At 45.6% G+C, this 14,402-nt stretch overlaps 1 protein-coding gene across 1 annotated transcript in view; it reads left to right on the top strand.

Moving 5' to 3' along the window:
• Positions 1–14,402, top strand: part of LY75 (lymphocyte antigen 75) — a 3,856,564-nt gene that overhangs the window by 777,838 nt on the left and 3,064,324 nt on the right. The gene's annotated exons all lie outside the window — the stretch shown is intronic.

Consider the following 14,402-nt stretch of genomic DNA (forward strand, 5'->3'; position numbering starts at 1 on the left):
CAGGGTATACACTTTCGAACATCTACATTTATGGTAGGTACAAAACTGTACTTTTTGTACCTACCATAAATGTGGATCTTTCAATCTTCACTGCTGCAGTCAAATTCTCCCTCCATCCCCTCTTTCTTAGCTAGGACTTATTTACATGTTTCTACCCTATACTACCTATGTGGTGTATTTGTTGGTAGCTGAACTTTTTGGTTTTATTTTTCATGTATGCTCTTTTAGCAAAAAGTATTGCCTACCTATTTGGGGGCACCTGACATCTGGGGCAAGAAAAACTGAAGAAAATGGCGTCGGCTGCATCTTATATACCCCTGGCGCACTGACGTCAGGGAAGAAGCGACAGCAAATGACACCGGACCAAGACTTTGGAACTCTGGCCGGCTGTGGGACCGCCTGATGGCAGGATAACCCAAGTGTAATAACTGTAGCAGTGAAGACACTCTAACATCTACATTTATGGTAGGTACAAAACTGTACTTTCTGGCTATTGTAGATGATGTTTTCTTTGAATCTAGCCTTACCCCAGACACTTTACCACCAGCCCCCAGAAAACCTGACTGGTACTACAGAGTACCTAACTCTCACAAGTTCCTCTTCAAGAATCCCACTGCGGATCCAGAGACCATTTCCCAAGGACCAAAAGGCATTAAGGCTACTGCTGCCAAACATCCTACCCCTTCCGATAGAGATTCTAGAGCCTTGGATAGATTGGGTAAGAAGGTTTACACTTCTGCTACTTTGGCCATTACGGCTTTAAATTGCCAGTTTCATATGTTAAAAGTATCAGCAGCTTATTATGTGACTACTTAAACAGAAAATTATGTTGATTCCTGACTGTGCTGAACACAAAGACTTGCAAGATTTAATGCATTCTGCAGAACAAGTTGGTAAACATACTTTGCAGTGTGGTTTCGATGCTTTAGAAGCATCTTGCAGGGCTGCTGTCACTGGGTCTGTACTTAGAAGGCATGCTTGGCTTAAGGAACAAAACTTGCCAGATCATGTTAAAGCTAAACTACTGGATGCACCCTTAAACCAAGACCACCTTTTTAGCAAGAAAGCAGAGGAAGTCCTCAAAAATATGGAGGAAAAAGCTAAATCTATGCAAACTGTTGAAGATTTTCTACAAGTTCAGCCTCCCAGATTCAGTAGGCATTGGCCTTCAAAGAACTGGTCCTTTCCAGTCCCTTCTAGGCCTTCTCAGTCCAAACCCAGGAACAGCAGACCACCAAGACTTCAGTCTCAGGATACGCACAGATCTAAGCAGTGGGGGGCTCCCACTTCCAAAGCAGAGAGTAGTAAGCCACCCCCTATGGAAAAATGTCACAATGACGTAACCTTAACCCTCCCAAGCCCTGCTCAACTACTTGCTCCCTTAGGAGGAAAGCTCACCCTGCATGCAAAAAACTGGGAACTCATTACCCAGGACAAATGGGTTTTGAACATAGTTTCCCGAGGATACAGATTCCACTTTCACACATTACCAACCCCAAATGGTTGGCCAGGCCTAGCCCCAAATCAATGGACGGAGGCACAACAGCAGGATGTTCATCCTGTTTCACTGTTGCAGTCATTACAATTGGGTTATCTTGCTGGCAGGCTACCCGCAGTCGGCCCGAATTCCAAAGTCTAGGTCTGGCGTCGATTGCTGTCGCCTCCTCCCTAACGTCAGCGCGCCAGGGGTATAAAAGATGCACGCGACGCCATTTTCTTCAGTCTTTCTTGCCGCGCGGTGCCCGAAGCAAAAGCAGTTCGCAAGTGCCGGTCGGCCAACTCCTGAGATTTTCGATTTCGAATTTCAGATCCGAAGTCTTCATTAAAGCTAAGTACCCTGTTGGGGAAACTTTTTTCTTGCTCCAGACCGATGTCAGAAAAAGTTAATAATTGTATTTCTTGTGGGAAGCAAATGCCTCATAAGGATTTTCATTCTAACTGTATTCCTTGCCTGGGCCCTGACCACGACGCTGCTAGTTGTCGGTTTTATGCTAGATTTAACCAACGCACTATTAAGCGTCGGTACGATTTTGCATTTCATTATTTTGGTAGAAGATTCAATTATATAATGCCGCTGGAACAGCCGACTACCGGAGTTTATAAAAAGTGCAAGGAAAAAGAAAAGGATAGGCATCAGAGATCCAAAACCGATCACGAGGCTTCCGGTAGCCCTGTCGCCGGTTCTCAGTGAGGTGCTTTCGCAGCGCCTGACACCCGCTACCTCAGAGCCACAGGCCGCTTCCGACTCCCATGTGGAGCCGACTAGGCCTCTGGATACTCAAGGTATTGGACACTCGGAAACTATTCCCTCAGATGGGTCCGGACCGCTGAGCAGGCATCGGCTTCTGAGGGTGTTTTCAGGCCTGCACAGGTATATGTAAAACCTACTTCAGCTTCAAAGGCAAAGACTAAATCAGCTCTAAAGACAAATAAACAAGTACAGCATTCTCCTGGACATGCCACCATGCCTAAAAAACAGATGGTAAAAATGGCGGAAGACATAATTACTTTGATCAGGGGTTCCCATCCCCCTCCTGATAAGAGGCCTAGGCAAGAGATAGAATATGAATCTTCAAATCAGGTTTCCATTTCCTCTGATTACTCTTCTGAACAGGAATATTCTCTTCCTCCCTATGAGGATTCTGATGCTGAAGAATCTATCCCTTCAGCCTCTCCTCCTGAGGATTACTCTTTTGGGAGGACACTGCATACTATGAGGGAGCATTTCCACTGGGAGAGCCAAGATTACTCAGAATCCAAGAAAAGGCTCAGAGACTTCCTATTATTACCTCAGCACAGGCGCCTTGCTATCCCTCCTGTTTTAGACATTGTAGATGATGTATTTTCAGAGTCCGGTCTGTCTCCAGACTCTTACCACCAGCTCCTGTTAAGCCAGACAGATACTACAGGGTTCCAGATTCACATAAATTTCTTTATAAAAACCCGGCTGCTGACCCAGAAACTATCTCTCAGGGTCCCAAAGGGGTCAAGGCTTCCACTGCAAAAAACCCTATCCCCTCTGATTGGGATTTTAGGGCCCTGGACTGATGGGGGGAAAAAGATTTGTACTTCTGCTGCCTTGGCTGTAAGAGCTTTAAATTGCCAGTTTCATATGCTTAAATATCAGCAATATCTCATGTCACTACTTAAACAGAAAATGTTGACAAATTCAGAATGTGCAGAAAACAAAGAAATGCAGGATTAATTGCATGCAGCTGAACAAGTGGGAAAGCATACTTTGCAATGTGGTTTTGATTCTCTAGAGGCCTCCTGCAGGGCCGCGGTTACAGGTTCTGTCATTAGGAGGCATGCTTGGATAAAAGAACAGAATCTGCCTGATCATGTTAAAGCAAAACTATTAGATGCTCCATTACAGCATGATACTTTGTTTGGTGTTAAAGCAAAAGAGGTGTTAAAGAAAATGGAAGATAAAGCTAAATCTATGCAAACAGTCAAGGATTTCCTGCAGGTACAGACTCCCAGATTTAGCAGGAACTGGCCTGCAAGGAATTGGTCCTTTCCAGTGTCAGACAAGCCACAAAGAGGCAGATACAGATGCCCCAGAGGCAAATCACAGCCCTAAGGCTCATACAGGCCTAAACAATGAGGTGCTTCTACCTCCAAAAGCGGAGAAGAAAAATCACAGCCATACAGGAAACAGTCTCATTGACTTTCCCCTGCCAGCACCAAGCACTTATCTTCTGGCAGCCCCTTTGGGGGGAAAACTAGCACTTTTTTATCAAAATTGGCACACGATCACCCAGGACAAATGGGTCTTAAATATCGTATCGCAAGGCTACAGGTTCCACTTCCACACCCTGCCAAGGCCAAACGGTATACCAGACCTGCCTCTCAATCGGTGGGCAAAGGCACAAAAACAAGTTTCAGCCCTCATGGACATGAGAGCCATTCAGCTAGTACCACAGCAAGAGCAGGGACTAGGATTCTACTCAAGGCTATTCTTGGTGCCCAGAAAGGACAAAGCCTGGAGACCAATACTGGACCTGTCTATCCTAAACACATTCCTGGATATTCCAAAATTCAAAATGTTAACTCTGCAGCAGCTTCTGCCCATGCTGGGCAAGAAGGCTTGGCTTGTGTCTTTAGACCTAAAAGAGGCATACCTGCATGTCCCAATCAGACAGTCATGCAGAAGATACCTCAGATTTATAGCTGGCTCGATGCACTACCAATTCTCTGCACTGCCCTTTAGCTTATCTACTGCACCCAGGGTCTTCACAAAATGCCTGGCACCAGTGATTGCATTTTGCAGACAAAGAGGAATACAAATATATCCTTACTTGGACGACTGCCTTATTCAAGCAGAGAACAAGGACATTCTACTACAATATCTGGCGTTTGTAAAAAGATTACTAACAGGTCTAGGGTACACAGTAAACAAAAAGAAATCAAAACTCGTACCCTCTCATGAGATAATATTCCTGGGTGCAAGCTTAAATACAACTGCCCAGATGGCTTATCTCACGCCAGACAAACACAGACAACTGACTACTTATTTCAAAATGTTGGCAACAAAGGCCCAGTTATCTGTAAGAAAAATTCTGCAGGCTTTGGGCTTCATGGCATCCTGCATTCTGCTAATTCCATATGCAAGACTGCATATGAGGAAACTTCAATGGTATCTAAAAAGTGTTTGGACTTAACATTGCCACAGCCTGGAAACATTAATTACCCTCATTCCCTGCCTGCAACAGGAGTTTCGATGGTGGGCAGAAGCCTGTCACCAGAACAAGGGACAGCCATTCACCTTACCCACAACCAGGCAGACATTGACAATAGATGCATTAGATTATTCCTGGGGGGCCCATATGGCAGGAAGATGTATTCAGGGCGCATGGTCCGCAAGTCAGATGCATTTACATATCAATCAAAAAGAGATGCTAGCTTTTCAGAATGCCCTGACAGCCTTCAAGGATCTACTTCATCCAGGACAACTACTGATAAGGACGGACAATACTACAGTCATGTGGTACATAAACAAGCAGGGGGGCACATATTCCTACCCCCTCTGCAGGCTAGCCATGAACTTGTGGGACACAGCATTGACTTACCAAGTACATCTGCAAGCGCAATTCCTGCCAGGAAGGACAAATACTCTGGCAGACGAACTAAGCAGAAACCTAATGGATCCCCACGAGTGGAAATTGAATCCACAAGTCTTCAACATGATAACAAGGAACTGGGGATGCCCGGGCATAGACCTGTTTGCCTCCCCTCGTAACTACTAACTACAGAGATTCTGCACAAGGACTTATCACAAGCAAGCATGGAAAGTGGATGCTCTGTCTTTCAGCTGGAAAGACCTAACAGTATATGTCTTTCCTCCTCTGCCTCTCCTCCCCAAGGTACTCCTCAAGGTCAGACAAGAGAGACCAAAAATGATACTGATTGTCCCAGACTGGCCCCGCCAGCACTGGTACACAATCCTAAAGAGCTTGTCTCATTGCCCAGCTTGGACATTACCTCATATTCCTCACTTATTGACCCAATAAGACAGATACTGCACAGCCAGCTCACGACCTTAAACCTGGCAGCATGGCAGATAATGTAGCCAGTCAAGACACACCTCTTGCTAAACCAGTGATGGATGTTATTTTGGAGGCCAGGAGGCCTAGCACCAGAAAATCTTATGCAGAAAAATGGAAGAGATTTTGTGCTTGGAACCAGGCACAAGGTTTTGGCACGATTGTTCCAGATATTCCTCAGATTTTACAATACCTAACTGAGATGCTTGATAAAGGCCTTTCCTTTTCTTCAATTAAAATTCATGCCTTGGCCATTTCAGCTCATTACAATACAGATCCACCAATTTTTTCTCATCCTTTACTAAGGCAATACCTCCGAGGGGCCAAAAACATAAGACCTCCAAGGAGAGCACCAATACCTGTATGGGACCTCAACTTCATCTTGGAAAAACTCATACTGCCTCCGTTTGAACCAGCCTCTGCAGCTGATATAAAATTCTTATCCTGGAAAACAGCTCTGCTCCTAGCAATAACCTCTGCTAGACGAGTCTCCGAGTTACAGGCACTCATGGCTGTGGAACCTTTTATCATTTTCCATCCTGACAGGGTTTCTCTGCGGACAAGCCCTACATTTATGCCTAAGGTAGTGTCCAGTGTGGCCCTTAACCAAACAATTCATTTGCCTACCTTTTATCCAGACCCTCAGAGTAAGGGTGAGAGAATTCTGCATTCTTTGGATATTCACAGGCAGCTACGCTTCTACTTGGACAGAACCAAAGCTTTCAGAAAGACTGACCAACTTCTAGTGGCATATGCTGCAGGATCACAAGGAAAGCCTCTCTCAAAGCAGACTATTTCAAAGTGGATAGGTCACTGCATTCGTTTCTGCTATTCACAGCATGGCAAATCAGTGCCTAAGGGCATTTGGCCACATTCAACTAGAGCAGCAGCCACTTCAGCAGCCTTCCTCAGAGGAGTACCAACTAAAGACATCTTAGAGGCTGCAACTTGGAGTTCAGTGCACACTTTTACAAAGCACTATCACTTACCTCTCTACTCTAAATCCAGGGCAGGCTTTGCCACTGCAGTTCTGCAGGGCCGGATAGCCTCTCCTAATCCTGTTTAGCTCCAGCCTCCCAACCTTAGCTTTGGGATTCAACCCAATTTTAATGACTGCAACAGTGAAACACGATGAACATAGTACAGTTGTGTACTGCTTATTGGCATAATTTAGCCTACCATTTTAGGGGCACCTGACATCTGGGGCAAGAAAAACTGAAGAAAATGACGTCAGCTGCATCTTTTATACCTCTGGCGCACTGACGTCAGGGAGGAGGCGACAGCAACCGATCCGGACCTAGACTTTGGAATTCAGGCCGACTGCGGGTAGCCTGCCAGCAGGATAACCCAATTGTAATGACTGCAACAGTGAATACACTCTAACATCTACATTTATGGTAGGTACACAACTGTACTTTCTCTCTCCTCAGTATCAGGGCTATTCAACCAGTCCCAGCAGAACTAAGGGGACAAGGTTTTTATTCAAGACTTTTTCTGGTACCCAGAAAAGAAAACTCCTGGCGTCCTATCCTGGACCTGTCTATTCTCAACACCTTTCTGGTGGTTCCAAAATTCAAAATGCTAACTCTTCAACAGCTTCTTCCTATGCTAGCCAAGGATGCCTGGCTGGCAACCCTAGACTTAAAGGAAGCTTACCTGCACATCCTAATAAGTGAATCCTGCAGACAATACCTACGGTTCAGGGTGGGCTCCATGCACTTTCAGTTCTCTGCACTTCCCTTTGGCTTATCTACTGTGCCCAAGGTGTTCACAAAGTGTCTAGCTCCAGCCATTGCAATTTGCAGGCAGAGAAATATTCCAATTTACCCATACCTGGACAATTGTTTGATTCAGGTATTAAGCCAGGACTTGCTATTACAACACTTGGCATTTGTAAAGAAACTTCTAACTTCACTGGGTTACACTGTCATCGAAAAGAAATCTCACCTAGTACCCTGCCAACAGATTGTATTCCTGGGAGCAAGCTTGAACACAACTTCCCAGGTGGCATTCCTCACTTCGGAGAAACAAGTTAATTTGACAACCTACTTCAAACTATTGCCACAAAACCCCAGCTATCTGTAAGGAAAATACTGCAAGCTCTGGGGTTCATGGCCTCTTGCATTCTGCTAATTCCATATGCGAGACTGGATATGAGGAAACTCCAGTGGTATATAAAAAGTTTATGGTGTCCGCATTCTCAGGACCTGGAAACAATTATTCCTATCATTCCTTGTCTAAGGACAGAGTTCCTTTGGTGGGCAGAAGCCTGCTACCACAACAAGGGACTCACTTTCATTCTACCCCCTGCCGCCCAAACCCTAACAACGGACGCATCAGACTATGCATGGAGGGTTCACATGGCAGGGCAGTGCATTCTGGGCAAATGGAACCTGAGGCAGATGCACCTGCATATCAGTCAAAAAGAAATGTTAGCTGTACAGAATGCTCTGACAGCCTTCAAAGACCTTATTCTTCCAGGACAACTATTGGTAAAGACAGACAACAGCACAATTATGTGGTGCATAAACAAGCAGGGGGAGCCCACTTCTACCCTCTCTGCAGACTAGCCATGGCTCTGTGGAGCACAGCCTTGAGCTACCAAGTGCACCTACAAGCCCAATTCCTGCCAGGCAAACTAAATTCACTGGCAGATGACTTCAGAAGAAATCTCATGAACCCACACGAATGGAAACTAGAACCCAAAATATTCAACCTCTTGAGGAACAAATGGGGGACCCCAGAGGTAGACCTGTTTGCCTCCCCTCAGAACTACCAATTGAACAAATTCTGCACCAGAACTCCCCACAGTCAGGCCTGGAAAGTGGATGCCCTGTCCTTTACCTGTGAAAGCCTCTCGGTTTATGTCTTTCCCCCTCTGCCTCTCCTCTCGAAGGTTCTACTAAAGATCAAACAGGACAAGCGAAGAACAATACTGATTGCACCAGACTGGCCATGCCAGCACTGGTGTACCGCCTCTTGCGCAGTCTGACACTATAACAACCATGGCACCTGCCTCAGACCCCCATCCCTGCTGTCCCAGCAGGCAGGCCAGATTCTGCACCCTCATCTTCAAACCCTGAACCTTGCAGCCTGGCTAATTCCATGAGCTCTCCTTTAGCATCCCTCAGTAAGCAGGTGCGGGATGTCATTCTGGAGGCAAGGAGGCCTAGTACCAGAAAATCCTATGCTGAAAAGTGGAAAAGATACTGTTCCTAGAGCCAGGCTCAGGGGATGGCTACAGCGGTGCCCAGCTTACCCCATATTCTAGAGTACTTAACAGAAATGCTCCACAAGGGCTGATCCTTCTCGTCAATTAAGATTCATGCCACTGCCATTTCAGCACATTATAATACCGAGCCACCCCTCTTCTCTCACCCCTTGCTAAAACAATTCCTTAGAGGGGCCAAAAATTTAAGACCCCCCAGGAGAGCTCCCACTTCAGCCTGGGACCTTAACTTTGTAGTGGAAAAGCTCACCCCCCCTCTTTGAGCCAGCTGCAACAGCAGAGTTGAAATTCCTTTCTTGGAAAACAGCCTTACTTTTAGCCATCACTTCAGCAAGAAGAGTGTCGGAATTACAGGCCCTCATGGCAGTGGAACCCTTCATTATCTTCCATATGGACAGGGTTTCCCTCAGGACTAATCCTTCCTTTTATGCCCAAGGTGGTGTCTAGTGTGGCCCTAAACCAGTCCATTCATTTGCCTACTTTTTTTCCTAACCCACAAAACAAAGGGGAACCGGATACTCTCTGGACGTGCACAGACAACTTAGATTCTATTTGGCCTCTCAGAAAATCTGACCAGCTGTTAGTTGGCTTTGCTGCAGGGGCAGAGGGGAAGGCCAATTCAAAGCAAACCATTTCCAAATGGATAGCCCATTGCATTCATTTCTGCTACAAGCACCATGGAAAACCTACCCCACAGGAGATGAGATCACATGCTACCAGGGCTGCATCTACCTTTGCGGCATTTCTCAGAAGAGTCCCTACCAGGGACAGCATGGAAGCTGCTACCTAAAGCTCTGTACATACCTTCACCAAGCATTACCACCTGCCTATCTTTTTCTAAATCCAGAGCTAGATTTGCCACAGCAGTCTTGCAAGGCTTAATAGCAGGCCATAATGCTCTTGAACTTTCTCCTCCGTTCCATAGCTTTGGGAATCTACCCAAATGTGATGACTGCAACAGTGAAACACAAAGAACATAGTACAGTTGTGTACACTTACCAGAAATGTAGATTTTCGAGTGTATTCACTGTTGCAGTCATGGTTACCCTCCCTCCAGCCCCCTGACTTCTCTTGGCTCTACCTTTCCTTCTTTTTTGGTATAGATATATTTTTTCATGTGTATTTGCTTTTTGATGGGGTGTACCATACCATACAATTGCTTCCTGTTGTGGGGGCACCTGACATCTAGGGCAAGAAAAACTGATGTAATGGTGTCGGCTGCATGTTTTATACCCCTGACGACCTGATGTCATGGAAGAAGTGACAGCATCCGACGTAGAAATCCGAAGACTCTGGTGTTCAGGCCAGCTGAGGGCTACCTGCTGGCAGATAACCCAAATGTGATGACTTCAACAGTGAATAACTCGAACATCTACATTTATGGTAAGTGTACACAGCATTTGTCATGCGTTTAACCCAAGGGCTCTGGTTGAGCAAATGAATACTGAAGAGATTACTTTTGCTATACTTTAGTGAGGCTTTATCTGGAGTTTCCAAAGGAAAATGTCTCCCACTTCTCCAAGCACTTCACCTGCTTCTTCTAAGATTTCGGAGAAGTCATTGAAAAAATTTTTTTTCAGGTCCACCAGTGCTGTCAGATCTGAAAAAGAAAAGACCTAAATCTTCAGATCCAAATTCATCCTCTGATTCGAGCCATATGAAAAAACAATCTTTGGATGCGTCTGTCTCTTTGGATCCGAAAAGCTTGAAATTTAAAGTCGCCTCGGATCCAACACAAAGACCTGATGATGTGGTAGTTTTACCCAGAAGAATATACTCTCCCTCAGTGGACCCACTTCCCTCCAGACTTCCTTCTCCCTTCTTACAGAGGCCAAGATCTCCTTCATGAATGTCCACTTTCTCTTCCAGAAGCCTTGCATAAGACTATGTGGAGAGGTTCGTGAGAAAAATTCTTTCAGCGCAGAGCCAGTCGGTTATTCTTTTGGTTGCTACACCATTGGGTCAGGAGATCCATACTTCCACTGCTCCAACATTGCCAGTTCCTCCTGTGACTCCTTTCAGGGTCTCTGAGACCTTGGATGTGAGTCGTCCGGGCCCATCAGCTTCTGATCTGCGAATCCTTTTATCCCTGGATCAGAAGCTTGCTCTGAGCTCTTCAGTTCAGTCAAATCCAGAGAGCTCTTGGAGGCGATTCTATCCTGTTGAGTCCGTGGTGCTTCAGTTAATTTCAAGGGTTTTGGAGCTATCTGTCCACCTCAGAGACTCCGCAGTGGTCAGTTCACCTCCAACTTCAGCCTCAGGGGGACTGTCCTTGGGGCAGGGTGGGACCATGGATCAGAGACTTACAGTTTTTGGATTCGGGGTCCTGTCCCTCACCAGGGTGGTCTGCCTTTGCGGTCATAGAGAGAGCTCTGTCTGCACCCCTGACTCAGACAGTACCTACCCCCTCTTGACTTAGACAACATCTACTCCCCTCTGATCCTCTGTCTACATCTGTACCGTCTCTGCATCTGGAGTCTCAACTGTCTTCTCCACAGGGGCAGCTGGTACTGAAACCACAGGCTTCCTATCAGGGTATTCCCCAGTTCTTCTGACACCTCACCAGAGTATCCCACTGAGGAGTTCCCTAAGAAAAGAACATGCAAGAGGAAGCATTTAGATTTTCCTGAATCTGTCACCGAAGATGCAGATTTTGATGATGGCAAAGGGTCCCCATGGTCACCTCCTGATGATGTCTTATTTGGAGTAATCTTTGAAATCCTAAAACAGAGAGGTAACTGGAAACCCAGCAACCCTTCAGCAGAAGATTCTGTACTCCTGGAGGCATTTGGCACCAGTCCATCTGCCTCCTGGATGTCCCTGCCCACCGATGAGCTCATTAACTTGATCTTGTGGCGGGCATGGCAGGATCCAGACACCATTGAGTTAGTTCTCAGAAGGCCAATAAAATCATGACAGCTCGAGAGGATAAACAGTTTTGGTCCATGGATGTGCCTGTTGATGTCATGGTCGTGATGGTGGCCACTAAAAATGGACTTGCAGTCGAAAGTTCCTCTGTTCATCCCCTCAGCAAGGAGTCCCAGCTTATAGATTCAGGAAGTGTGGCTATACTTCAGTGACCTTCGCCTTAAGGTCACTGAACTATTTGGCACATTTCACAAGGCTACAGAGGAACCTGATTAAGGAACTGTCAGATACACTCTCAGGATCCGTTTCTGAAGAGGTAAAAGCATCTATCATTTCTCAGTTGACTACCCTACAATCAATATCCCACTCCTCCATGAGGCTCATTTCTAATGTAACAGAAGGGAGCCTCCAGGGTAGTGGGTTTAGGCACTGCCATTAGGAGATGCACTTGGATGCGGTTATGGGATTTTGCGGAGCCCTTTAAGTTTTTGTTTGGCAGTGCTCCCTTTGAAGGCACATCTCTTTTAGACCCCAAAGTTAAAGACTCATCGTCCAGGTGTGAGAAGGATGGAAAGACTTTCTGCCATTGTTGTACGTTTTTCCACCCTCTCAGAGATCCTTCTCAAGGAATCATCGAGGCGGGGGTAAAATGTGGTTCAAAAAATCCTAAGGATCTTTCAGGATACACATGGAGGAATCTCCCCCAGAGGCAGAGGGGGGAAACTCAAATGGTAGATGCCACCCTCTCAGCAGAGCTGGCCCCACAGGAGGCCTGCTTGTCCCCCTCTGGAGGCAATCGGGGGTTGTTTGTCCCTGCACCAGAGAGCCTGGCTAGAAATAACATATACTTGGGTGCAGAGGATCATTTCCAGAGGTTATATAATGCCATTTTCCCTTTATCCTCCCAATTCAAGAAAAGTTTCCAGTGTTCCACCCAATTAGAGGAAAGAAGCAGCAATTCAAATTTAAAAGCTGCTAGAAAAGTGAGCCATCCAAAAGGTCCCTCCAGACCAGATAGAATAAGGAACTTATTCAAGGTTCTCTTTATTGCCAAAGAAAATGGGGACTAGAGACCAGTTCAGAATCTCAGCGTCTTAAAGAAATCCATTTCAAAGATCAAGTTCTGGATGGTCACAGTTGAGTCCATTCTTCCGTTTTTGTAAAAGGACAATTGGATGTGCTCAATAGATCTTCAGGATACGTACTATCATGTGAAGATGAACGGGCAATCCAGAAGATTCTTGCACTTCTGGCTGGGAGCCTGTCATTACCAGTTCGGAGTTCTGTGCTTTGGTCTCGCCGCAGCCTTCAGGGTGTTTACCAGATGTATGGCATTAGTAGCAGCTCACTTGAGACTGGAGGGATTCCGGATGTTCCATACTTAGATGACTGGCTCATCTCCACTCGACCAGGCATCAGCTCATTTTGGCAAGAGAAAAAGTGATCCAGACATGTGCCCTACTAGGAATAACCATAAACTACTAAAAGTCTTATCTAGAACCAAGTCGGTCTAGAGTTCATAGGAGCACTGCTCGATACAAAATCAACTATAGCCTCACTTCTCCTCTCCAAAATTCAGACAATAAGATCATAACTGAAAAAGATAGTTTGCAGTACCAGAATCTCAGCCCACTTAGTCCTATAGGCTTTGGGGTTTAATAGCGGCAGCAGTAACATTACTACCCTTAGCCAGATTTCATATGAGAATTCTTCAGTGGATGCTGGCCTCACAATGGTCAATACTTCAGCTTTCTTTATCTGCTCCGATATGAGTCACCAATATATGCAAGAGGGATCTAATGTGGCAGATTCAGTCAGAAGAGGTTCTACAATCAGCCCAAGGTTATTGTTACCACGGATGCTTCCCAGCTGAAGTATGTGGGGCATTACCTGGGAAAGACTGTCCAAACACATGTTCCCCCAAGCAGGCCAATTTGCTTATCACTGTCCTATAGTTGAGACAGTGCTTTTATGGTTGCAGGCATTTCAGAATGCTCTCTCTTCAGGAACAATTGCGTTTCAAATGGACAACATGCTAGTGGTTTGGTACAGCAACAAACAAGAGGGAACCAGGTCTTACCCCTTGCATCGAGAAGAGCTTGGGGTTTGGCAATGGGCAGCCTCTTCCAACTGCTTTCTTATAACAACTCATATTCCAGGGAAGTCCAGCGTGTTAGCAGACAAATTGAGCAGGTACATCCTACTACCTCATGAGTGGTATATCCAATCGAAAATCAGCTAATCACATGTACTGGCCTTTTTCCTTTGTGAGAGAGAGTGGTACAGTGGGGATTGGGGAATTTGCCCTTCCTCCATTGTATTGTGATCTGAGTTGGAATATATAATTAGCAGGGAGTGCACCCCAGCAAAAAAAGTTTTACTTTTTTTCTTGATCATTTGGTGATCAAGCAGTTATACTTGATCACTTGCCATTTTTTATCTTAAATTTTCGATGGACATAATGTAGGCATATAAACATATATAATGTGAGAGTGTTCAATCTTGCCGTTTGTTCTTACACACAGGTTCGGAGCCGATCCTCGGCTCCGAGTCGGCCGCATAGCAAAGCTCTGCATCTAAGAGAAGCTCGAGACCAGGCTATATCCCACAATCCTCCCTGCCATTACTCAGATCTAGTTTGCCGCTGCAACAGGTCACATCGCTACAGAGAGCTCGGACCAGAGATTTGTAGTTTAACAGATAAGATAGTCTTTTTTTTCTTCTTTTTATTCTTAAAAAGTTATTATTCTCCTATAGTT

The sequence above is a fragment of the Protopterus annectens genome, chromosome 6.part0 (assembly GCF_019279795.1).
Source record: "Protopterus annectens isolate FY-2018-M chromosome 6.part0, PAN1.0, whole genome shotgun sequence".
Taxonomy (NCBI): Eukaryota; Metazoa; Chordata; order Ceratodontiformes; family Protopteridae; genus Protopterus; species Protopterus annectens.